Raw genomic sequence first — 25,151 nt, forward strand, 5'->3', positions numbered from 1 at the left:
TGTAACCTCAGTGTCAGTGCCATTATCCTGTACCCCCAGTGTCAGTGCCATTATCCTGTACCCCGAATGTCAGTGCCATTATTCTGTACCCCAAGGTTTCTCTTCTTTGTAACCTCACTCTATGTATTTTACACAATGAACATTTTACAATTTTTTGCTTTTTTGAGGATTTTATTAATATTTATTGCTAATTTCACATTTTTCTGGTTTTTCATATCTAGGATCCTGATTTGTCATGTGACGCTCAGCTCATTATTTCAGGATTCGGATCCTCCACTCCTGCACGTGTTCTCTCCACGAATTCCAGATTAATGGCTTTGCTGGGCACTAGAACAATTCTCACCATTTGGTTTTATTTCTTTTTCTTGGTAGTCATAATGAACCTCAAACATCTTTATTATCTGTAAGAGAGAGGAAGGGATGGAGTGAGAACAGTGACAGAGGCACAAGGGCACACAAGGCAGGGGCTGGTTTCTATTATTTTTTTCTACCATAGTGTTGTATTCACAGCTACATTGCTTAGTACTGCTGTATAATGTCCTCCATGCTGCCAGTTTTCTAGTAAGTGTTTTATAACACCCAGTGCTGGCTTCACATTTACACTACTCAGAACTGTTGTGAGTTCATTTTTCCCTTCACCATTGAGGTCTGATGAACTCCCTCCTCTAGTGAAGGAAGGTAGTGAGACTGATTACCAAACACCTGGGCAGCTAGATCATGACTGGGTGGCTGGAATTGAGGACTGGATATAAGACTGCCGACGCCCTTCTTCCTGGCTGGTGATTTTCCTGCTGGATTCTTGGAGACCAGTCTGATTCCTGCATCTCAAAGCTAAGTTTTTCTGCTCTGCTTTGTACTCTTCAGTTTTGTTTATTGTTTTGCCTTGTTTTTTGGGAGTTCTGCCATCCCCGGCCGGGGGTGAGCCGAATTCCATTTTTGTCTCTGATCTGTTGATATTTTGCTCTGTCTTCAGAATATACCTGAGTGCTGATATAGTCTTTTGAAGCCTAGCGACTTCAGGGCCTGTTTTTCCTATCAGTCGGTTGGCTCATTTTGATAGGGTTTTTGTGGATGGCAGACAGCAGCTTTCCTATCCTGTCCTGTTATGATTGAGTCACCGTAGGAGGCAAAAACAGAAATGCTAGCTAAGTCCTGAAAACCAGAGAAGTTGGCAACTATCAGATTGCAGACCCCTGAACCTATCAACACAACTAGCAGTAGCCGTGGGGGGTTCCTACGATGACCTAGACCCCTCGATCACAGCCGGAGAGATACATAGGCCTAAAGAAGGAAAGGGGAAATCTAACTGCCCCAGAGCAGACCCCAAAGCAATAAGCAGCCCCCCACATATAATGATGGTGAAGCAAGATGAAAACACTTACACAGACAGAAAGACAGGCTGAGCAAAGACGGGGCCAAAAACTACCTAGATAGGAACGGATAGGAAGGCTGCTGTCTGCAATCTGCCAAACCCTATCAGAGACAAAAGCCAACAAGCTGATATAAAAATGGCCCTGAAGCAACTAAGCTTCAAAAACTAAATCAGCACTCAGGTACTTTCAGAAGACAGAGCTCAAGGAACACTGCACACTCCAGCAGGGAGTGGCAGAATCCAAAAAGCAAGAAAAACAAAAAACAAATCTTAGATGCAAAAAGGCAAAACAGAAAACTTAGCTTTAGGAGAGCAGGAATCAGACTGGTGTCCAAGAGTCCACAGAGAAATCACCCGCAGGGCAGAAAGGGTGTAGGCTGCCTTAAATCCAGTCAGTGACTCCACTCAGCCAATCATCTTCATTAGTCCCAGGTGCCTGATAATCAGGCTCACTACCTTCCTTCACTAGAATAGGGAGTTCACCAGGCCTCAGTGACGGAGGGGAAAATGAACTCACAACAGTACCCCCCCCTTGAGGAGGGGTCACCGAACCCTCAACAACGCTACCAGGGCGATCAGGGTGAGCCCGATGAAAGGCACGCACCAATCTTTTGGCATGAATATCAGAGGCAGAGACCCAGGAATTATCCTCCTGACCATAACCCTTCCACTTAACCAAATACTGGAGTCTCCGTCTAGCCAGACGGGAATCCAGTATTTTCTCTACCTCATATTCCAAGTTACCTTCAACCAATACAGGGTCCGGAGGTGCCACCTCAGGCACAACTGGCTCAACAAACCTCTTCAACAAGGATTTATGGAACACATTATGGATCTTAAATGTGACAGGAAGAGCCAAACGAAAAGAGACCGGATTAATAATCTCCAAAATCTTGTAAGGTCCAATAAATCTAGGCTTAAACTTAGGAGAAGCCACCTTCATAACAATATTTTTTGATGATAACCACACCATATCACCAATCTTAAACTGGTGACCAATGGTCCTATGTCGATTGGAAAACCGCTGGGCCTTTTCCTGGGAGAGAGATAACTTATCCACCACTTGGTCCCAGATCTGGTGCATTCTCTCCACCACAGTGTCAACACCTGGGCAGGCAGAAGGCTCCACCTGCCCTGAAGAAAATCGAGGATGAAACCCAAAGTTACAAAAAAAGGTGACATCAAAGTGGCAGAATTAGCTCTATTATTTAAAGCAAATTCGGCCAAGGGCAAAAATGAAACCCAATCATCCTGATCAGCGGAAATAAAACATCTCAAATACGACTCCAAGGTCTGGTTTGTTCTCTCTGTCTGCCCATTGGTCTGAGGGTGAAAAGCAGAGGAGAAGGACAACTGAATTCCCAACTTGGAACAGAACGTCCTCCAAAATTTAGACACAAATTGAACTCGTCTGTCAGATACAATGTTCTCAGGAATCCCGTGCAAGCGAACCACCTGTTGCAAAAACAGAGGCACCAACTCAGAGGAAGAAGGCAACTTAGGGAGTGGTACAAGATGAACCATCTTAGAGAACCTATCACAAATCACCCAAATAACAGTCATTCTCTGAGAGACCGGCATATCAGAGATGAAATCCATTGAAATATGGGTCCATGGCCTCCTGGGGACCGGCAAAGGCATCAACAACCCACTAGAGCGAGAACAAGATTTAGACCGGGAGCAAGTCCCACAGGACTGCACAAAATTCCTGACATCATGAGACAAGGTGGGCCACCAAAAAGAGCGACTCACCAGATCTCTAGTACCAAAAATACCTGGATGACCAGCCAATGCAGAGCAATGAACTTCAGACATCACTCTTCTTCCACTGGTCAGGAACATACAACTTTCCACTGGGGCAATGCTCAGGTTTGTCCTCCTGGAACTCTTCCAGAGCACGTCTCAAATCGGGCGAGATGGCAGAAAGAACTACCCCTTCGCCTAAGATGGTAGCAGGCTTGGTCACCACAGGAGAATCAGCAAAGAAACTCCTAGAGAAGGCGTCTGCCTTGACATTCTTAGTTCCAGGAAGGAAAGAGACCACAAAATCAAAACGTGTAAAAAACAAGGCCCACCTAGCTTGTCTAGGGTTCAAGCGTTTAGCCGACTCTAGGTAAATCAAATTTTTGTGGTCAGTGAGGACCACAACTTGATGTTTGGCTCCCTCCAACCAATGTCTCCACTCCTCAAATGCCCATTTCATGGCCAACAGTTCCCGATTCCCCACATCATAGTTACGTTCAGATGAAGAGAACTTACGGGAAAAGAAAGCACAGGGATTCATTTTAGATGTTACCGAATCCTTTTGGGACAACACCGCTCCTGCACCAATCTCAGAAGCATCCACCTCTACCTGGAACGGGAGTGAGACATCAGGTTGCCGCAGAACCGGGGCGGAGGTAAATCTACGCTTCAGCTCCTGAAAGGAAGCAACCGCCTCCGGAGACCAATTCAACACATCCGCACCCCTCCTGGTCAGGTCAGTCAATGGTTTGGCAATACTAGAAAATTTTGCTATAAATTTCCGATAAAAATTAGCAAAACCCAAAAACTTCTGGAGGGCCTTCAAAGAAGTGGGCTGAACCCAATCATAAATGGCCTGTACCTTGGCCGGGTCCATTTCAATAGTTGACGGAGACAAAATAAATCCCAAAAAAGAAATTCTCTGTACTCCAAAAAGGCATTTTGATCCTTTGACATACAGAGAATTCTCTCTCAAGATCCGGAACACAGTCCGAATATGTTCCACATGAGAATCCCAATACTTGGAGAAGATCAAAATATCATCCAGATAGATAATCAAAAATTTATCGACAAAGTCTCGGAAAATATCGTTCATGAAGCACTGGAAGACAGAAGGGGCATTAGTGAGCCCAAAAGGCATCACCAGGTACTCAAAATGTCCCTCCGGAGTATTAAACGCCGTCTTCCATTCATCCCCATGCTTAATGCGGATAAGATTATACGCCCCCCTGAGGTCAAGCTTGGTAAACCAGCAAGCACCTCTGACTCTAGAGAATAGATCCGAAATCAGGGGTAACGGATACTGATATTTAACAGTAATTTTATTGAGGGCACGATAATCAATACAAGGCCTTAAAGAACCATCCTTCTTGGCCACAAAAAAAAAATCGGCACCTAAGGGTGAAGAGGATGGTCTAATATGACCCTTCTCCAATGCCTCCTTAATATAGGACCGCATAGCCTCGTGCTCGGGTACAGATAAATTGAAGAGCCGACCCTTAGGAAATTTACACCCCGGGTTTAGTTCAATTGCACAGTCATAACTCCTATGAGGAGGCAGAGACGCAGACTCATTCTCACTAAATACATCATAGTAGTCCGCCAAATAGTCAGGAACCTCATGCGACTGAGGAGAGGTGGAAAAAACTGGAGCCTCACTAAAGGTACACCGGCAACCCCAACTCACCACAGACACAGACTTCCAATCCAAAACTGGATTATGAATCTGCAACCAGGGAAACCCCAGAACAACGGCATCATGCAGACCATGCAACACCAAAAATCTGCAATTTTCTTGGTGGTCTGGGGCGACCCGCATGACCAACTGGGTCCAAAACTGAGGTTTATTTTTAGCCAGAGGGGTAGCATCAATCCCCCTCAAAGGGATAGGCGTCTGCAGAGGTGTCAACGGAAATCCACAACGTTTAGCAAAATCCAAGTCCATTAGGTTTAGCGCTGCTCCCGAATCCACAAAGGCCTTGGCGGAAAATGTGGACAGGGAACAGATCAGAGTAATCGCCAAAAGAAACTTAGGCTGAACACCACCAACAGAAAACGTGTGTGCAAAACGTTTCTCTCGTTTAGGGCAGACAGAAATAATATGTGAGGCATCTCCACAGAAAAAACACAGCTTATTACGCCTTCTGAATTCCTGACGTTGCGCCTTAGACAAAACTCTATCACATTGCATAGGTTCAGACGTCTGTTCAACCGGTGGCAACACCTCTCGTGTAATCCTGCGTTCACGTAAACGCCGATCAACCTGAATGGCTAAAGACATAGAATCGTCCAGACCAGAGGGAACAGGAAATCCCACCATAGTATCTTTTACGGCTTCTGACAAACCCTTCCGAAAGAGAGCAGCCAAGGCACTATCATTCCAGGTAGTAAGGACCGCCCACTTTTGGAACTTTTGACAGTACAACTCTGCAGATTCTCGACCCTGGTTCAATGCTAACAGGGTCTTTTCAGCCTGATCAATAGCATTAGGTTCGTCGTACAGCAACCCCAAGGCTTGAAAAAATGCGTTCACATTAGTCAGAATAGGGTCATCTGGTTTCAAAGAAAACGCCCAATCCTGGGGATCGCCACACAGCAAAGAGATGACAATTTTAACCTGCTGGGCAGGGCTACCTGACGAGTTAGGCTTCAAAGCAAAAAATAATTTACAATTATTTTTGAAACTCAAAAATTTAGATCGATCCCCAAAAAATACATCAGGTGTGGGGATCTTTGGTTCAACAGCATGCGAACGAGCAAGATAGGCGGAAATTCCTCGCACTTCAGCAGCGAGCTGCTCCACACGATCAGACACTTGCTTTATCTCCATTGAGAGAAAAAAAAAAATTCCCCCTACGGCCTCAGAGATATAGAGGAAAGAATATACACACACCTTTTTTTTTTTTTTTTTTTTAAACACAATTCTTTCCTGCTATTGAGTACCCCAGGTTCTGCGGTTTGGCGGGTGATTCTGTTATGATTGAGTCACCGTAGGAGGCAAAAACAGAAATGCTAGCTAAGTCCTGAAAACCAGAGAAGTTGGCAACTATCAGATTGCAGACCCCTGAACCTATCAACACAACTAGCAGTAGCCGTGGGGGGTTCCTACGATGACCTAGACCCCTCGATCACAGCCGGAGAGATACATAGGCCTAAAGAAGGAAAGGGGAAATCTAACTGCCCCAGAGCAGACCCCAAAGCAATAAGCAGCCCCCCACATATAATGATGGTGAAGCAAGATGAAAACACTTACACAGACAGAAAGACAGGCTGAGCAAAGACGGGGCCAAAAACTACCTAGATAGGAACGGATAGGAAGCCTGCTGTCGGCAATCTGCCAAACCCTATCAGAGACAAAAGCCAACAAGCTGATATAAAAATGGCCCTGAAGCAACTAAGCTTCAAAAACTAAATCAGCACTCAGGTACTTTCAGAAGACAGAGCTCAAGGAACACTGCACACTCCAGCAGGGAGTGGCAGAATCCAAAAAGCAAGAAAAACAAAAAACAAATCTTAGATGCAAAAAGGCAAAACAGAAAACTTAGCTTTAGGAGAGCAGGAATCAGACTGGTGTCCAAGAGTCCACAGAGAAATCACCCGCAGGGCAGAAAGGGCGTAGGCTACCTTAAATCCAGTCAGTGACTCCACTCAGCCAATCGTCTTCATTAGTCCCAGGTGCCTGATAATCAGGCTCACTACCTTCCTTCACTAGAATAGGGAGTTCACCAGGCCTCAGTGACGGAGGGGAAAATGAACTCACAACATTGTCCTATGTAGTTAGCTTGGGCCCCATCATTTGCTCAACCTATCTTTCTATCTGTGTTAGTGTTTTCATCTTGCTTCACCGTCATTATATGTTGGGGGCTGCCTATTGCTTTGGGGTCTGCTCTGGGGCAGTTTAGTTTTTCCCATTTCTGTCTTTAGGCTATATAGTTCTCCGGCTGTGATCGAGGGGTCTAGGGCACTGTAGGAACCCCCCACGGCTACTGCTAGTTGTTGTGGATAGGTTCAGGGGTCTGCAATCCGATAGCTGCCAACCTCTCTGGTTTTTCTGGACTTAGCTGGTATTTTGTTTTTTTCCCCTTCGGTGACTCATCATAACAGAATCAAAAATGGAATTCGGCTCACCCCTGGCCGGGGATGGCAGAACTCCCAAAAAACAAGGCAAAACAAAAAACAAAACTGAAGAGTATAAAGCAGAGCAGAAAAACTTAGCTTTGAGATGCAGGAATCAGACTGGTCTCCAAGAATCCAGCAGGAAAATCACCAGCCAGGAAGAAGGGCGTCGGCAGCCTTATATCCAGTCCTCAATTCCAGCCACCCAGTCATGATCTAGCTGCCCAGGTGTTTGGTAATCAGTCTCACTACCTTCCTTCACTAGAGGAGGGAGTTCATCAGACCTCAATGGTGAAGGGAAAAATGAACTCACAACACAGAACTGCTGTATAATGCTCTCCACTTTGCTGTTTTCTAGTGTTTTATAAAACCCCAGTGCTGGATTCACAGTTACACTGCCAGGACTGCTGACTAATATCCTCCATGCTGCTGTTGTTTTTGAACATGTACTGGATAGAAACAGGGGAGCAGAAATCCCTCATGTCTGTGTGAGCTGTATATGGAAAACATCTTTACAGCTAGTCTCTACTCACTAGCTCACAGATAACTGATCGTTAAAGACATAGGGGGCAAATGGAGAAAAATGCAGGATATACGTCATATGATGGCCAATGGCCTGTGTTACCCATCATGTACACAACTTACTCTGATTAGTCGCCTGTAATGACAGGTACGCCTCAGACCTACTTTTCAGTATTATGTTTTACTTTAGTTTTGCCTCGTAATGATAATGGTATCATTATCTTACTATATGGCATCTACTTTTGTTCGTTGGGAGGCAGCCACCTATAGACAGCTGATGAGTACAGTCGCCCGCTTCGCAACACTGTCAGAAACTAAAAGTGTCTGCTCCGTAGCATGCATGCTCCCTGTTCATGCAGTGCACACTATCATATGATGAATTTACCCTTGCTAGGGCCAAATACATCTCCAACTCGGCAATCCTCCTGCCAGTGCAGGCGCGGACCCCGTACCCAAACGGAATGGAGCTGAAAGGGTGGTGCTTCAACCGTCCACCACGTAACCATCTTTGGGGCAGTAACTTCTCCAGTTGCTCAAAGTTGTTCTCATCCCTGGAGATGGCGTAGTGATTCAGAACAAATTGTGTCTGCAGGATTAGAGATTACATAAGGACAAATCAATGATCTGGATTCAGAGCTACACTGCTCAGTCTTGTTGTATAATGTCCTCTATGGGGCTTTATCCAAACATGTGCTACATAGAGACAGGAGAGCAGGAGTTCCTCATGTCTGTGTGCTCTGTGTATGGGAGATGTCAAAGTCTACACCCAGTAGCTCAGAGACAAGTGAAAATTAAAGTTAGAGCCCACAGAGGGGAAAATTGGCGAATAATGTCCAGAATAAGTGCTATTTGTCATGTACACACAGCACAGTTTACTCTAAATAGCCACTGGTGATAATGTGTGCATTATATTTAGTTTTCAGTACTTTGTGAGAGATTTGTTCCCCTGGTGAGAAGGGTCTGCGATTCTCGTCTCATTTCATACAATAACAGCAAATACCTGCGGCCACCACTAGAGGGAGCACAATATATACATTTGTTACAGCTCCCAATGAATTCAATAGTAGATATAGAAATCCCTATGCAGTGAGCTCCCCCTAGTGGTGGCAGCAGGAACATAGGATTTTATCAATCAACTCTGATCAAATTCAATTTCAGTATGAAAAAAATCCATCATATATAAACATTAAAAAGGAAACTAAACAAAATCTGGTGGATCTCTCAGTGCAGCAGGACTCCCAGTTATCAGCCTGTTATAGGGGATATAGAAGCAAAGCATGAAGCCAGTGCATTTAAAGGGTTAAACGAAGGTCGTGCATTTTTTTTCCAGGAGCACCGTGCCGGTCGTCAGCCCAATAGCCCATTATATAAGAAGAGCTTATATGTTTTATCATTAACCCCTTCCTGACAGACGGCCCACATGTACGTCATCGGCGTGGGTAGTCCCTGGTGCCACGGTGGTGGTGGCACGTGAGTCCAGTAGTGGCTGACGGCTGTAACCGGTGGGATTGGCGATGTCTCTAACCCAGGCAACGTAGCACCAATAGTGATGGCAGCATTTTAGTACTCAGGGTTCCTTCACCCATCGCCTTCACCGCGCTGATGGAGTGCTATGGCGGCTGGAGGCTTAGTAATGGCCCCAGGTTACGGCCTTTTATGGTAGAGGAAGCATCGGATGTGGTTTGCAAGCAAAATCCAGATCAGAATTCCATGCATTTTTTGCATGACCACTCCACATGGAAGAAATGAGTTAACCCTTTTTTTTTTCCAAAATATTATCAGAAAAAAACTCCCTGCATGAACAGAAATATGGATTTGTCATTGGGAACAATTGGAAAAAAATTCAAAGCTCTAAATTGTTTTTTTGTTGTTTTTTTTCAAGTGGATTTTGGAGCTGAATCTGCATCAACATTTACATAATTTTATTTCCAGTGAATTATACCAGCAATTAAATGGTAAAATCCCTTAACCCCTTCACTCCTCAGCCATTTTCCGTTTTTTTGTTTTGCGGGGGGGGGTTCATTTCTTCCCCCTCTTCTTCCAAGAGCCGTAACGTTGTTAGTTTTCCGTTCACATAGCCGTATGAGGGTTTGTTTTTTGTGGGACAGTTATGCTTTCAATTGACACCATTCATTCTACCATATAGTGAACTGGAAAATAGGAAAAAAATTCAAGTGCAGTGAAATTGCAAAAAAAAAAGTGCAATTCCACAGTTGTTTTTTTTGCCATGGTATTTTCCGTGTTCACTATATGGTAGCACTGACCTGGCATTAGGATTCCCCGGCTCAGTACGAGGATGCAGACACCAAACATGGAACGTTTATTATTTTAGTGGTGAAAATTTTTTTGGGAAATTTGAATAAAAAAAAGTTTGCTTTTGTCGCCATTTTCCGAGGCAGGTAATGTTCTCATTTTTAGGCTCTGGGCTTATTTTTTGCACCCTGAGCTGACTTTGTGATTGATACCATTTTGGGGCAGATGTGATATTTTGATCTCATATTATTGCTGCTTTCCAAAGCTGCAGGAGCCAAAAAAACATAATTCTGCCGTTTCATTTTTTTTTTCTCTCGTTACGCCGCTTACCGATTGGATTAATTTATTTTATATTTTGATAGATCAGACGCATTTTTTTCAACTGCTTTATTTCTAACGGGGCAAAGGGTGATAGGAACTTTTGTGTTTTGTGGGGTTTTTTTTTCAACTTTTTATTGTCTTTAGTAGTCTTTTTAGACGTGAGTCTAGAAGCTGTGATCGACTGATCGCTTGTGCTACGTAGTAGGGCTTCAGCACTGCTATTTATAGCAGAAATCACGACCTCTTATGAATGCCGGCTACGTTCTGGCTTTTAAAGGAGGATTGTAATGTCAGGCATGGTGGTCATCAGCAGACCCCCGACTGTCATGGCAACAGTGTGAACACGTTGCGAGTGCGCCAATGGGACTGTGGAATTACGCACGCTCCTGTCAGTGCTTGTTGTCGGAGATTGGCAGCGAGATAGATCCAGGTTAACAGCAGCGGGTGGAGCAGTTGTTAGAGGCACATGATGGCTGATTAAGTCAGCCATCATGTGCAGGGAAAGATGCAAGCTCACACGCATCTTTTACAGTCGCGGTGATACTTATTGTACTTAATTGTTTTATTTATTTTTGAATTTGGAAAAAGAGTGAATCAAACTTTTTAAAATCTTTTTTTAAACTTTTATTGTTTTTTTTACTTTATTTTTTATCTTCTCTGGGGTATGTGAAACTGCAATCATCTTGGTCTATAGGAAGCGTGTGGCGCCCCTGAGGGTTCAGTTGCCACAGAGGTACTCCCACTCCTCAGGTAAGATGGAGACACCTGACCAGACTCCAGCACCTACATCCAGCACAGACACCTTGGAACAGCAGAGTCCCCTCTATGGCCCCTGCATGGTTCATGAAGGGTGCTGGGAGGTGGGTGGAGCTTAGTTTGCACTAGAGAGGGGGAAAGCTGACAGGAAGTTAGAGCAGTTCGCCAGAGAGGGATGGAGTGAGAGGACTAGATGCAGCAGCCTCCTGTGAGATGGAGCTGCTGGCAAGGAAAGGAAGAGAAAGATCAGTTCTTCAGAAGAAAGATAGATAGGGACGGAGCGTGTGGAGACGAGCTGGGGACTGGGGCTAGAGCAGAGCCCTTCCTTAAGTTAAGGTGCCAGGCGCCGGTATCCGAGGCTGTGTGAATGCCAGTGGTTCTACAGCAGAAACCGGAGGAATAGAAATTGTGACCACTTTATTCCCACCTAAGACTCGAAGACACAGCAGCAACGTGTGTGAGCCGGGACATGATTGTAAGGAGACCCTGAAGAAGGCTACAGCTGCCTGTCCTACGAGTGGAGTATAAGTAACAGCAAGAAAGAGGAACCTGAGTGTAATTCAGAACTGGAAGTACTTCAGATTAACGCTAGAAAAGAGACGTTCAGAAAAGGAATGGAGTGCTGGAAGGGTGCACGTCATCTGCCTTGGAGTTGGCTGAGCCCCTGACCTGGAGGACACAGCACTGAAGCAGGCACCTGTGTATGCCAGAAACGTGAGTAAAGCTTGGGAACTACATTCAGCTGTGTCTCTGCCTTCTTCCTGCGTCACCTTTTCAGCACTGCTACATCTCTGTGCCTAAACACTACACCATCTACCTCAACATCTACTACTGCTGCCCTGGGACTACAGCTCTGCCTGTGGAGAGCTGTTACATCTTTGCTGCACCACATCATCTGTCCCAGAGGAGCTGCACTGCAGCGCTGGTCCCCTTCTGACCAGATACCACAGGTGGCGTCACAAACTTAGGCTACTTTCACACATCCGGTGTGTGGGGTCCGGCGGCGTGCGGCGAAAAGCCGGGCTGCCGGATCCGGCCTGCAGCCGTGACACCGGATGTGTATGCGGCGAGACATACGGCTCGGACATGATTTAAAGGAGCCGCAGGAGGAGGTGGACAGAGGCAGCCGCTGAGAGATAGCTGCTGAAAGGGAGGTGAGGGGAGGGGAAGAGAGGAGACAGAGGAGAGGGGAGGGGAGAGGAGACGGGGGTGGAGAGAGGGACATGGGGGTTTAACACTTAGTGTCTCCAGGCGAGAGAATCTCTCTCTCTTGCCGGGCACTTGTGGGGTTAACCCCACAGAGAGATCTCTCTCTCTCACCCAGACACTGTGACTGTTAACCCCACAAGTGCCCGGCGAGAGAGATCTCTCACAAGTGTCCGGGTGACAGAGAGAGATCTCTCTCGCCGGGCACTTGTGGGGTTAACAGTCACAGAGTCCGGGCATGCGCTGTGGAAAAAGCCGGTCTGGCGCTGACAAAAAACGTTGCAGAGAACGTTTTTTGCAGATGCCGGACGGCTAATTTTTGCCGTGTCCGGCAACAACCGGACACAACGCATAACCATCCGGCACGATGCGGCGACCATGAAAGCTTATGGGACAAAACCGGATCCGGTTATGAAAAATTTTGCCGCATCGTGCCGGATTACAAAAACCGGATGTGTGAAAGAGGCCTTATCCATACATAAACTTTATTCATTTCCACTTATTTTACATGGACACCCAGGGCCACGGACCGGGTCACTGCCACCGCGACACCTCCCTTTAAGACACCGGCCCACTACCGAGTGAGTAAACCACAGCCCTGGGGGTGCTACAAGTGTATGTGGATACAATGTATTTTACCCGCAGATAAATCTGCTAAATTTTTTAAGAAGGAGATGCTTCAGGACATGTTGGCGTTTTTGTCCTGAAGTGACTTTTTTGGCTTGTTTTTAACCATTTCTTGAACACTTCTTTGTCATTTTTCCCTGCTAGAATTTTTAGACATTTTTCCAGTATTTTTGTGGCGGTTTTTGTAATTTTCTCCATTCAACAATGAAGAGACCGGTAACGCTTTCTGAATCACAAGTTAGCAAGAAGGTGACGGTCACAAGGGGGCATTCTCTGAGTCTGGAGGAGAAAAGGTTTTTCCACCAACATAGAAGAGGATTCTTTACTGTTAGGGCAGTGAGAATCTGGAATTCCCTGCCTGAGGAGGTGGTGATGGCGAACTCAGTCGAGGGGTTCAAGAGAGGCCTGGATGTCTTCCTGGAGCGTAACAATATCGTATCTTAGGCCTCATACCCATTGGCGATTAAAAAAACGGTCCGATTTCTGGACTGGAAAAAAGGGTGGAGTGTTATGCCAGTGTCATGCAATTTCTATCCATTTTTTTTCCCAGCCAATCTTTTTCTACAGTCATTTACAGGACCATTTACAGTGTTCCATACCACAGAATGGTGATGTATCCGTTAAAAACGGATGGAAAATGGATGGTCCGTTTTTTTAATCGCACCCATTGACTTCTATTGGCAAAAATCGCTGCAAATTGCAGCATGCTGCGATTTTTTTTCTCAGACCGATTTTGGCTGAGAGAAAAATTGCAAGTGAGATGTCACCCATTCACTAACATGGGTCAGAGTGCAATCCGATTAAAAATCGGATTGCAATCGTCCGATTTTATCGCCAGTGAGTATGAGGCCTTACAGTGATTTTTAGGTTCTTTAGAAGGACATAGATCTGGGGATTTATTCTGACAGAATTTTATAGGCTGAACTGGATGGACTAATGTCTTTTTTCGGCCTTACTAACTATGTTACTATGTTAGCAACTGCTCAAAACATGGCCACTCGTCTTCTGGGTGTTTTTGTGCCTTCCCATTGACGTCTACTGTAAAGTAGAGAGAGTCTTTAGAGCGGAAATCGTCTGAAGAAAGGAACGATCACTTATTTACCACTCGGCGTCTTTGGAAACCTCAAGGGTTAAAAGGGATAAAAGCCTGAACATACGAACAGTAAGTCGTTTTTAGGTACTGTAGGAAAGCAGAAGGTAAAGTCCTGGATGGCAGGAATGTGTCATTGAGGTGGCTAGCCTCAGTGATATAAATCCAGGAGGTGAAGGTGCTAGCAGCAATAGGTTGCTGAATGTTTTTTTTTTATTTTGACTGGATTTTGGGTCCAGGTTTTAGGAGCAACCAGAAGAGCTTGGGTGGGAATGGTCGCTCCCATATCTCCAGTCCAGGCTTTCCGGGTTTGATATAAGACAGCTTAGCTGTCTTAGAGCTGTTTGTATGTGGGAGGAGGAAAATTAAATAGCAACTATAAGTGACTTGAGGATTGGAACATAAGAGGTGCAAACTTGACTGAGCTGATTTCTAGCTTGGAGGTACCTTAGGGTCTCTTTGATGGCAGCCTTTAGTAAGGGCATCCGGGCGATGTCTTCTGCTGCAGGGGTATGATCAGGCCCGGATTGGCAATATAACCAACCGGGCATTTTCCCGCTGGGCCGCTGTCACGTGTGCCGCGGGTGGCAGCGCCCGATCATCTGGCCACTTGCCAGCTGCTGCGGCCACTGTTGCTCCTGCCGCCGGCCCTCTGCGGGCATGCGGTGATAGTTTCCAAGTTCCTCCCGCACTGCAGGGAGATAAGCCGCCACGCCCCCCCACGCACCCCATCCTCACACCCCATCCTCGCCTTAGCATGAGACCCCCTCCCCCCGCAGCCACTCACAGCGTCGCACTCGCTTGCCTGCTCGCTCTGTTCGCAGGACCTGTGATGAGGTCACAGGAGGGGAGGAGTCAGGCGGTCACATGATCAGGAGCCTTTGTCCAGACCCCCGATCATGTCACCCCTGACTCCGCCCCTCCTGTGACCTCATCACAGGTCCTGTGCGCTCAGCCTTGCCTCTACCATCTGCAAGACTCTGCTTTGCTATTGTCATGGTGCTGGTTGAGGTAAGTATGTGTGGGGTCAGGATTTACAGTGTGGATATAGCAGAGCTGTGTGTGTACGAGGTGTACGGAGCGGAGCCCTGTGTGTACGAGGTGTACGGAGAGGAGCCGTGTGTGTACGAGGTGTACGGAGAGGAGCCGTGTGTGTACGAGGTGTACGGAGCGGAGCCGTGTGTGAACGAGGTGTACGGAGAGGAGCCACGCATGTACGAGGTGTACGGAGAGGAGCCGGGTGTGTACGAGGTGTACGGAGAGGAGCCGCGTGTGTACGAGGTGTGCGGAGAGGAGCCGCGTGTGTACGAGGTGTACGGAGAGGAGCCACGCGTGTACGAGGTGTACGGAGAGGAGCCACGCGTGTACGAGGTGTACGGAGAGGAGCCACGCGTGTACGAGGTGTACGGAGAGGAGCCACGCGTGTACGAGGTGTACGGAGAGGAGCCACGCGTGTACGAGGTGTACGGAGAGGAGCCACGCGTGTACGAGGTGGACGGAGTGGAGCCGTGTGTATGGAGTGGAGCCATATGTGTACGGGATGTACGGAGCGGAGCCAAGTGTGTACAAAGCATACAAAGCGGGCTTTTCCCACGGACACAGGAGTACACGGCGGAGCCCCGAGGAGCATTTTAAAACACACACATGACGTTCCACCTGAAGTGATGTGCTGGAAGCTGACCGGAAATGAGATAATTTCTTGAGGAGATTGTGACAGAACCAGGAATGCTTCAGATCTATCACCGTGTCCTCCTCCGACAGCGCAGACAGCAGGATCGCCTTGGAATCGGGGATGCCGGCCATGTGAGCGGATCATGATATGTCCTGCACCAGGAGGCTCAGGTGGGCACTACAATGGGAGCTGGGCTGCTATAGTATATTTGTAGAATCTTTCTTTATTTCTTTCTCTCTTTTTCTTTCTTTCTCTGTTCTTTCATTCTCTGTTCTGTCTTTCCCTAATTTTCTTTCTCTCTCTAATCTTTCCTCTCTTTCTTTCTCTCTGTTCTTTCTTTCTCTCTCTGTTCTTTCTCTGTCTCTCTCTGTTCTTTCTTTCCCCTTTCTTTCTCGCTCTCTCTGTTTTCTTTTTTCTCTCTCTGTTTTCTCTCTCCCTTAGTGCCAGTCAGTGTGCCCATAATGCCAGCCACTGTGCCCTCAGTACCAGTCAGTGTGATCAGCAGTGCTAAATGGGTGCGATTAGGTGTGGACATGGGTGTGACTAGTTGTGAAATGGGTGTGGCTGGGCGTGGCCAAAAATTTGCAGCTGCGCGCGCCGCAGTCTTTGTCCATCTTTCCCTTCTTCAAAAGTTGGGAGGTATGATAGGGGCAGCTATGACCAGGGGGTCTGGTTGCCCAATAAAGAGCAGTTCTGCCAGGAATTCTGTAATCATGCATACAAAAGGGGACAGAGATTTGGGAGGAGTACTGTACCTAAAAGCAATAAATAGGACTGAGCTGAAATACTGGGCACAGCTCTGACTACATGTTATATAGCCGTGTTAATCTCCTCTCACTTCTTGTAAACTACAAGTGTACAAAGATATTATATAGTCACCATGTGACTAGTGGGCCTGTGTAACTTCAAATGCCAGGGCTGAATTTTAGTCCCAGTCCGGCCCTGGGTATGATCAACAGGAACAGCCTCTGTAACCTCATCATACAGGGACTGCTGGAGCTCCGGATCTTTTGCCAGATGATAGAGACCATGATAGTGTTTGATGTCTGCAGAAAGTTAGTAGGATTTGGATAAATGATGCAGGAAATAGGGTGAAATGGTTGCTGGCCATCCTGCACCGACTACAGACTGTCAGTAGCAGATTATGGCCCTCAGTAGTCGGCCACTAGGTCTAAACCAGAAGCGAATGTGCAGCAAAACTTGCAAAATAGAATCACAGAATTCTTATTTTTGAGATCTCTCCTTCTTTTTAGTAAACAGTAACATTTTTTTTGACCAGTCTGATACACAAATATCTGCTTTGCTATAATTTTGTTACAATGTATCAGTGCAGGTATTAGATGTGAATGGGTCTCCAGCCTCTGGATATAAAAGGCCACAATTCTTATCAATAACAGGGCTTTTGGTCCCTGTTTTGTCTTGTGGCGATCAGTGAGGTTTTTTGCACCAAATTCTTCAAAATTGTTCACATGGATCATGAATTCTATGCAAAATAAATTAAAGTTCTATATCTTTGTCTCCAATCTGTTTTGTGAGTTTTTACTTAAAAATAAATAAATCACATTTCCCTAAATGGCGCAAAATGTGCATTATAATAAGTGGCGTTCAAACAATCACTCCTGTGGGGCTGCAGGATATTTGTGCCAATTTTTTAACTAGTTGTAATTGATAAATATTTGTAAAAGAAAAACACCACTCAAATGGTGAACAAAAACAAACAAACAAAACAGGCAAACACCTAAAATAGGCAAATTAAAAGAAGATTTTGCGTAAATAAAAACATGTCACCCCCCCCACAAAACAATAGAAACAAAGTCACAAATGCAATAATTAGTAGAATCCAAACTGCGTCTTTCATCTGACAGCAAGCAGAGATTTTGAAAGTGTTGCAGAACTGATATACAGTGTGGCAGACTCATTAGCAGTGTCCGCTCATAGAACTATGAGCGGACACTACTATGTTCTATCATATATATATATATATATATATATATATAGCCCCCCCGACACTTTCCCCTCAGCCGGCTTTGATTGGTTCCTCTGGGAATAACGATCAACTTATGTAAGTTTCGGTAACCACTCCTGTGTTCGGTTTGAGAAACTGCCAAAAAAAAGAAATTTGTGATTCATGCCAAAGAAAAAATAATGTATATGCACGGTGTCCACGCCGGCCAGCAGCAGCTCGGCCACGCTGCCGTACACCTCCTCTACGCTCAGCTTCCCGCTAGAGAGCAGGTACGTCAGATATTCTCCCTGCACCTCCTCCCCGCGCTCCAGACGCTGCTGGATCTCACTCATCTTCAGATCCACCAGCTTCTTACCTGGAGGGAAGCAGAATATATACATGTATAAATCTAAGATAGATACAAAATAGAGAAATACAACATCCATCTGACATCCATCCAATGGCGGACACAGACAGAGGACCCCTGTGCAAGGACAATATATGGGTTCTTTGCAGTCCAATATCTCATTATAATGCACAAGCCCACCTAGGTAGAAGGGGGGGGGCTCATCTTAGGCCCCTGTGCAGCTGCACAGTTAGAACTAATGATATGTCTGCCCCTGTATCCATTCATCCATTCATCCATCATCCATAAATCCATCCATCCATTTATCTATCTATCCATCCAGCCATCATTTATCCATCCATTTACCTGTACATTCATACATTCATTCATTTATTCCTCCATTTATCCATCTATCCATCCATCCATCAATTTATCCTTCCATCCATCTATGACTAAATTCAAAACTGTTCATGTTCTCAATAGGTTATATTATTATTATTATCATTATTAGATGGGACATAATATTTTCTATTACACAATATTTTTTCCATGTGTCTTTTCTATCGCATCCTTTTTTTTTTTTTCCTCATCCATTTTCAAAAAGTGACGGTAAAGAGTCTTAGACTTTTTTTTTCCCCAATGACCCTTAGTAATAGATCAACATATCTTCTCCTTTGGACATATCCGCATGGAGAGGCCTCATTGATTATTATGGGGTCTGTCTTGGTTCCGATTTTTAGAAGAGAAAAACAATGTTCTGCATGTATAACTTTTTTTTTCCCATTCTAAACAAACTGATCCCACACGGAACCCATAGTAATCAGTGGCGCCCCTCTGCTCCTGTCCGCATTACTGTTGCCATGGATACCTTATTCCATATGTTCCTAGAACTGACTAATTTCCTGATCTGTCTTTCTAGCGGACTGAGCTCATGTTACTGATACAAAGCTCCAAATTTAAGAGGACATGCTAACACAAGGGACGTGAACAGAACCTTTCACTGTACGTTACTGTCAGCGCCCGGTTATTGTTTTCAGAGGGGTCACTTACTTTATCACTGTCTCCTCTCTGCCCCAGTCACTTGTGACCCGTACATTCCGCTATATCTCGGGGATCATTGATAAGAAGTTATATATATATATGTGTGTGTGTGTGTGTGTGTGCTCTGCAATCTCTCCCGGCCTTGGACTGGGTTTATATAATCTCCAGTCGATAAATTATAGATTCTGCTGGAAGGTCACTCGTTATCATAAATGATTGTAAACCCCTGAGGCAGAATCGATGGATAGGTTGATACATTGTATCAGTGCAGGTAAAATGTATCAGATGAGTTCAGGTTGTTTATCTCAAAGATGGTAGTTTACATTAGATACAACTGTAGCAAACCCTCAGCTGTGAGGAGTATTGTATTTATACATGCTTTTGATTCTGGATGTAACCAAGTATGTTCTCATTCACTGACAGCAACCAGAGATCCTGAAAATGGTAAGAAATTGAGGAAATATGTAAATACAATCTAAAATCTGTACAGATCTCAAAGGTCTCACAGCTGAAGGTTTGTTACAATTGTTTCCATTCTAGACAATCCTCTGTGAGAAGAATATGTGAAGTTTTGTCCTCTGTTTTTTAGCCATGTGGCACAGTTGCTGTGTGAACAGGCAGCGTAAGGGCTCATACTCTGCCTTTAAATCAGACAAGTACAATCCGATAAAAAGTCGGACTGCACTCTGACTAATGTTAGTCAATGATTCCGTGCCGGGACTGAGAAAAACGTCACAGCAGTCGCAGCATACTGCAAGTGGCCGCGTATATGGGACGAGACTCGCCAATGCAAATCAATGTGTGCCAGAAAAAAATATGGCACGACGAACGGACTATGCGTGTTCTGTCCGATTTGTACACACCCCTCTCCTAGAAAAAAACAGCAATCATCAGCCGAGTACAGTAAATTCACAGTGTGAACAGTCAGAATAGAATATATAGAAAGATGTCAGTGACATATATAATTAGTGCAGTGCGTGTGTAGTTTAATATATACATATTTAGCTAATAATTAAATAAAAGAACAAAATGGCATGGGATCTCCCTTATTTTTATTAACCAGCTGAGAGAAAGCCATCAGCTGGAGGCTGGTGTTATTATTCTGGGAAGGGGCCACTATCGATGTATCTTCGCAGCTTATAAATAGCAGCTCACAGCTGTCTGCATAGCCTTCACTGGTTATTAAAAAGGGGGGACCCCAACAAAAATTGTATTAAGTCCACCCTATTTTTAATTACTAGTAAAGGCTAAACAGACAGCTTCGGATTGCTACTAGTAGGCTCAGAAAGAACCATAGGTATTGGCCCCTTCCCTGACTAATAACACCAGCCCTCAGCCACTGCAGAAATGGCGCATCCATTAGATGCACCAATTCTGGCGCTTAGCCTTGGCTCTTCCCACTTGCCCTAGTGTGTTGGCAAGTGTGGCAATAGTTTTGGAGTTGATGTCAGCTTTGTATTGTCAGCTGACACCAAGCCCAGGGGTTAATAACAGAGTTATCTATCAGACACCCCCATTACTAACCCTGTAGACAAAATGAATAAAAACCCACACATAGAAATGTTTTTGATTAAAAAAACACTCCCCGACCCTGTTTTACCCATTTATTAACCTAAAAATAAAAATCTAAGCAATCCTCACCTGTCCGCCATTAATAAAAAATGATGAGGTTCCACGACGATCTCCAACTCTGCTACATCTGGATGGTGTGGTGAGCAGAGACATGAGAAATGTGACCGCTCAGCACGTCAGCCGGAACACAGTGATAGCACCGTGAGAACGCGGCTGCAGAGACGAGCGATGACGTAGTTAAGGTTACCGCCGGTCACAGGCAGCGATTTTCACGGTAAGCTCTATGTGAGCCGGCCTGTGAAATACTTTAACCTTAATGTCATCACTACTCGCAGTGTGAGAAGTTTCAAGTGAGGATTACTTTGATTTTTTTTATTTTTCATTTTAGGTTAATGGGTAAAACTGGGTTGGGGACTGTTTTTTTTCAATTAAAGGACTTTTCTATGTGTCTGTCTTTATTCATTTTGACTACAGCGTTAGTTATAGGGACAATGGGGGTGTCTGAGGCTTGATGTCAGTGAAGATAAAACAGCTGACATCAACCCCAAAACTATTATTTCACTTGCCAATGTACCAGGGCAAGTGGGAAAAGTCGAGAGGCTAAGTGCCAGAATTGGTGCATCTAATGAATGTGCAATTTCTGGGGCGGCTGAGGGCTGATGTTATTAGTCTGGGAGGGGGCCATTATCCATGGCCCTTTCATAGGCTATTAGGCTATGTGCACACGCTGCAGATTCACCTGCGTTTTTTTCCGCGCGGAACCTCAGGTAAAACCGCAGGTAAAGTGACCAGCGGTCCTGTGGTTTGGTCTGCGGATTTGCCCTGCGGTTTCACACCTCTACTATGTTAAAGGTGTGAAACCGCTGCGGAAACCGCCCAAACAATTGACATGCTGTGGTTTGTAAACCGCAGCAAAACCGCGCTGAAAAAAACCGCACTGTGAGCACAGCGTTTTTGAAACCCCATAGGGTTTCATTGTACTGTACTTTGTCAGCAGAACTGCTGCGTTTCCGCAGGGGCAAAACCGCTGCGGAAACGCAGCAGAATCCGCACCGTGTGCACACAGCCTTAACATCAGCCGCAGCTGTCTGTTTAGCCTTTGCTGATTTTTAAAAATAGTGGAGACCTCACGTCATTTTGTTTTGTTGGAGTCCCCTATTTTAATAACCAGTAGAGGCTACGCAGATGTCATTAGCTGTTATTAATAAGCCTTGAAGAACCATCAATAGTGGCTCCTTCCCAGAATAATAACAGCAGCCCCCAGCTGTCTGCATTCCCTCAGCTGGTTAATAAAAAAGGGGGGAACCCCACACCATTTTTTGTTAAAAGATTATTTAATAGGTTTAAAAATGCTAAACACCCTTTAGTGCCACATGAAAGGCAATAAAGGGTGCTAGTTTATTAAATGTAAGGGGTCTTCTGACATTAAATATCTACTGTATCTATCCATCTATCTATTATCTATCTATCCTATTCTATCTATCATAAATCTATGATGTATCTATCTATTATCTATCTATCTACAGTGCTTTGCGAAAGTATTCGGCCCCCTGGAACTTTTCAACCTTTTCCCACATATCATGCTTCAAACATAAAGATACCAAATGTAAATTTTTGGTGAAGAATCAACAACAAGTGGGACACAATTGTGAAGTTGAACGAAATTTATTGGTTATTTTAAATTTTTGATGAAATACAAAAACTGAAAAGTGGGGCGTGCAATATTATTCGGCCCCTTTAACTTATTACTTTGTTGCGCCACCTTTTGCTGCGATTACAGCTGCAGTCGCTTGTGGTATGTCTCTATCAGTTTTGTACATCGAGAGACTGAAATTCTCGCCCATTCTTCCCTGACAAACAGCTCGAGCTCAGTGAGGTTGGATGGAGATCGTTTGTGAACAGCAGTTTTCAGCTCTTTCCACAGATTCTCGATTGGATTCAGGTCTGGACTGTGACTTGGCCATTCTAACACCTGGATACGTTTATTTGTGAACCATTCCATTGTAGATTTTGCTTTATGTTCGGGATCATTGTCTTGTTGGAAGACAAATCTCCGTCCCAGTCTCAGGTCTTTTGCAGACTCCAACAGGTTTTCTTGAAGAATGGTCCTGTATTTGGCTCCATCCATCTTCCCATCAATTTTAACCATCTTCCCTGTCCCTGTCCCTGCTGAAGAAAAGCAGGCCCAAACCGTGATGATGCTGCCACCACCACCATGTTTGACAGTGGGGATGTGTGTTCAGGGTGATGAGCTGTGTTGCCTTTACGCCAAACATATCGTTTGCCATTGTTGCCAAAAAGTTCGATTTTGGTTTCATCTGTCCAGAGCTCCTTCTTCCACATGTTTGGTGTGTCTCCCAGCTGGCTTGTTGCAAAGTCTAAACAACACTTTTTATGGATATATTTGAGAAATGACTTTCTTCTTGCCACTCTTCCATAAAGGCCAGACTTGTGCAGTGTATGACTGATTGTTGTCCTATGGACAGACTGTCCCACCTCAGCTGTAGATCTCTGCAGTTCATCCAGAGTGATCTTGGGCCTCTTGGCTGCATCTCTGATCAGCCTTCTCCTTGTTTGAGATGAAAGTTTAGAGGGACGGCCAGGTCTTGGTAGATTTGCAGTGGTATGATACTCCTTCCATTTCAGTATGATCGCTTGCACAGTGCTCTTTGGGATGTTTAAAGTTTTGGAAATAATTTTGTATCCAAATCCAGCTTTAAACTTCTCCACAACAGTATCACGGACCTGCCTGTTGTGTTCCTTGATCTTCATGATGCTCTCTGTGCTTCAAACAGAACCCTGAGACTATCACAGAGCAGGTGCATTTATACGGAGACTTGATTACACACAGGTGGATTATATTTATCATCATTAGTCATTTGGGACAACACTGGATCATTCGGAGATCCACAATGAAATTCTGGAGTGAGTTTGCTGCACTGAAAGTAAAAGGGGCCGAATAATATTGCACGCCCCACTTTTCAGTTTTTTACTTTCCACAAAAATTTAAAATAACCAATAAATTTCGTTCAACTTCACAATTGTGTCGCACTTGTTGTTGATTCTTCACCAAAAATTTACATTTGGTATCTTTATGTTTGAAGCATGATATGTGGGAAAGGTTCCAGGGGGCTGAATACTTTCGCAAGGCACAGTATCTATCGATCTATTTTTAAATATACATAGAGAATGACAGAATATAAGAGCAGATGGTAAAAACCCATTACATACTTGATAAAACTCACATCGTACTCACAAGACACTTGTCCTACTTTTCAGGAACAACATCGGAACAATTTTATTTATGCTGTTGAATGCGAGACCTAAGACTAGAAAACTCCAATTCCAGGTCATGTGTCCTCCGAGTACACACCTTCAATGTGATTCAGCAGTTTTTCCAGTTTATTATGTTACAGTGATACAGTGGCATACCGTGCAGCTAGAATGATCTAACAGGTGTAGGAAATACTGAAATGTCGCCTGTAGTACAGTATATCTACGTTTGCAGTGAATTCTCACAATTCAACATCATTTACTAATCTAAAAGTTCAAAATTCAACACTGATTAATTTCCTAATATATCTTTGTACCATTCCAAGGTCCATTTTACTGACACAAAGCTGTAAATCTCCTCTATAGAATTAGATGATACCATGAAATCCACCTGCAGCCACCAGTAAGCGGAGCTCCCTGCATACAGAGACTCCTATAAGGTATCTCTGTATACATGGAGCTCCCCCTAGTGTTGACTGCAGACAGAATCTTATCATGTATCTCTGTATACATGGAGCTCCCCCTAGTGGTGACTGTAGACAGGATCTTATCATGTATCTCTGTATACATGGAGCTCCCCCTAGTGGTGACTGTAGACAGGATCTTATCATGTATCTCTGTATACAGGGAGCTCCCCCTAGTGGTGACTGCAGACAGAATCTTATCATGTATATCTATATAGCAGAGAACCTAACAATTTTTGTATGACTTAATGTTTACACTTTATTAATCTAAACAACTCTTTTAATTGATCCATGATCCCCTAAATGCTCATACTCTGGATAGTAGATCCTGTTACTTGGGCTAGGAAAAGCCTAAATGGAGAGTCTCTTCTTATGATCCTGACTTTTGGGACAATAAAAAGAAAAATTTCTTTCCAATATTAGATATCTTCTTCTTGCATTTATATAAAGAGATTGGGACAGGTCCACAATGACATGAGTCCTTGGTCTATCCCCGCTTAGTACTAGGAGGGAGACACCACAATGAAATACCTGAGACCCCTATTTGGTCTCATACTCACCGTAATCAAAGATATCGTCCCAGCCTTTGATGTAACGCATCCAGTATGGCAAAACCTTCCTGGTCCATGGCGGCAGGTAGGTGACATATACTGAATTCTTAAGCATAAACCCAATGGAGTCAATGAATTTTTGGTCTCGGGAGGAATCTGTTGGCTCATGCAGCCAATCCGGGTCTCAAATAAAATGTATGACACCCCTGCAGGAGAGAAGAGACATTTGGGGTCACGTGTGATAATTAACTGAGAGGGGTCGCGCAGTTTTATATTTTTGT

General features: G+C 44.7%; 1 pseudogene; it reads right to left on the reverse strand.

Moving 5' to 3' along the window:
• Nucleotides 1-201: 201 nt before the first annotated feature.
• Nucleotides 202-25,151, reverse strand: part of LOC141049120 (sterol 26-hydroxylase, mitochondrial-like) — a 31,217-nt pseudogene continuing 6,267 nt past the window's right edge.

This window comes from Dendrobates tinctorius, unplaced genomic scaffold (assembly GCF_039654945.1).
Source record: "Dendrobates tinctorius isolate UK_male_01 unplaced genomic scaffold, ASM3965494v1 ptg000143l, whole genome shotgun sequence".
Lineage (NCBI taxonomy): Eukaryota > Metazoa > Chordata > Amphibia > Anura > Dendrobatidae > Dendrobates > Dendrobates tinctorius.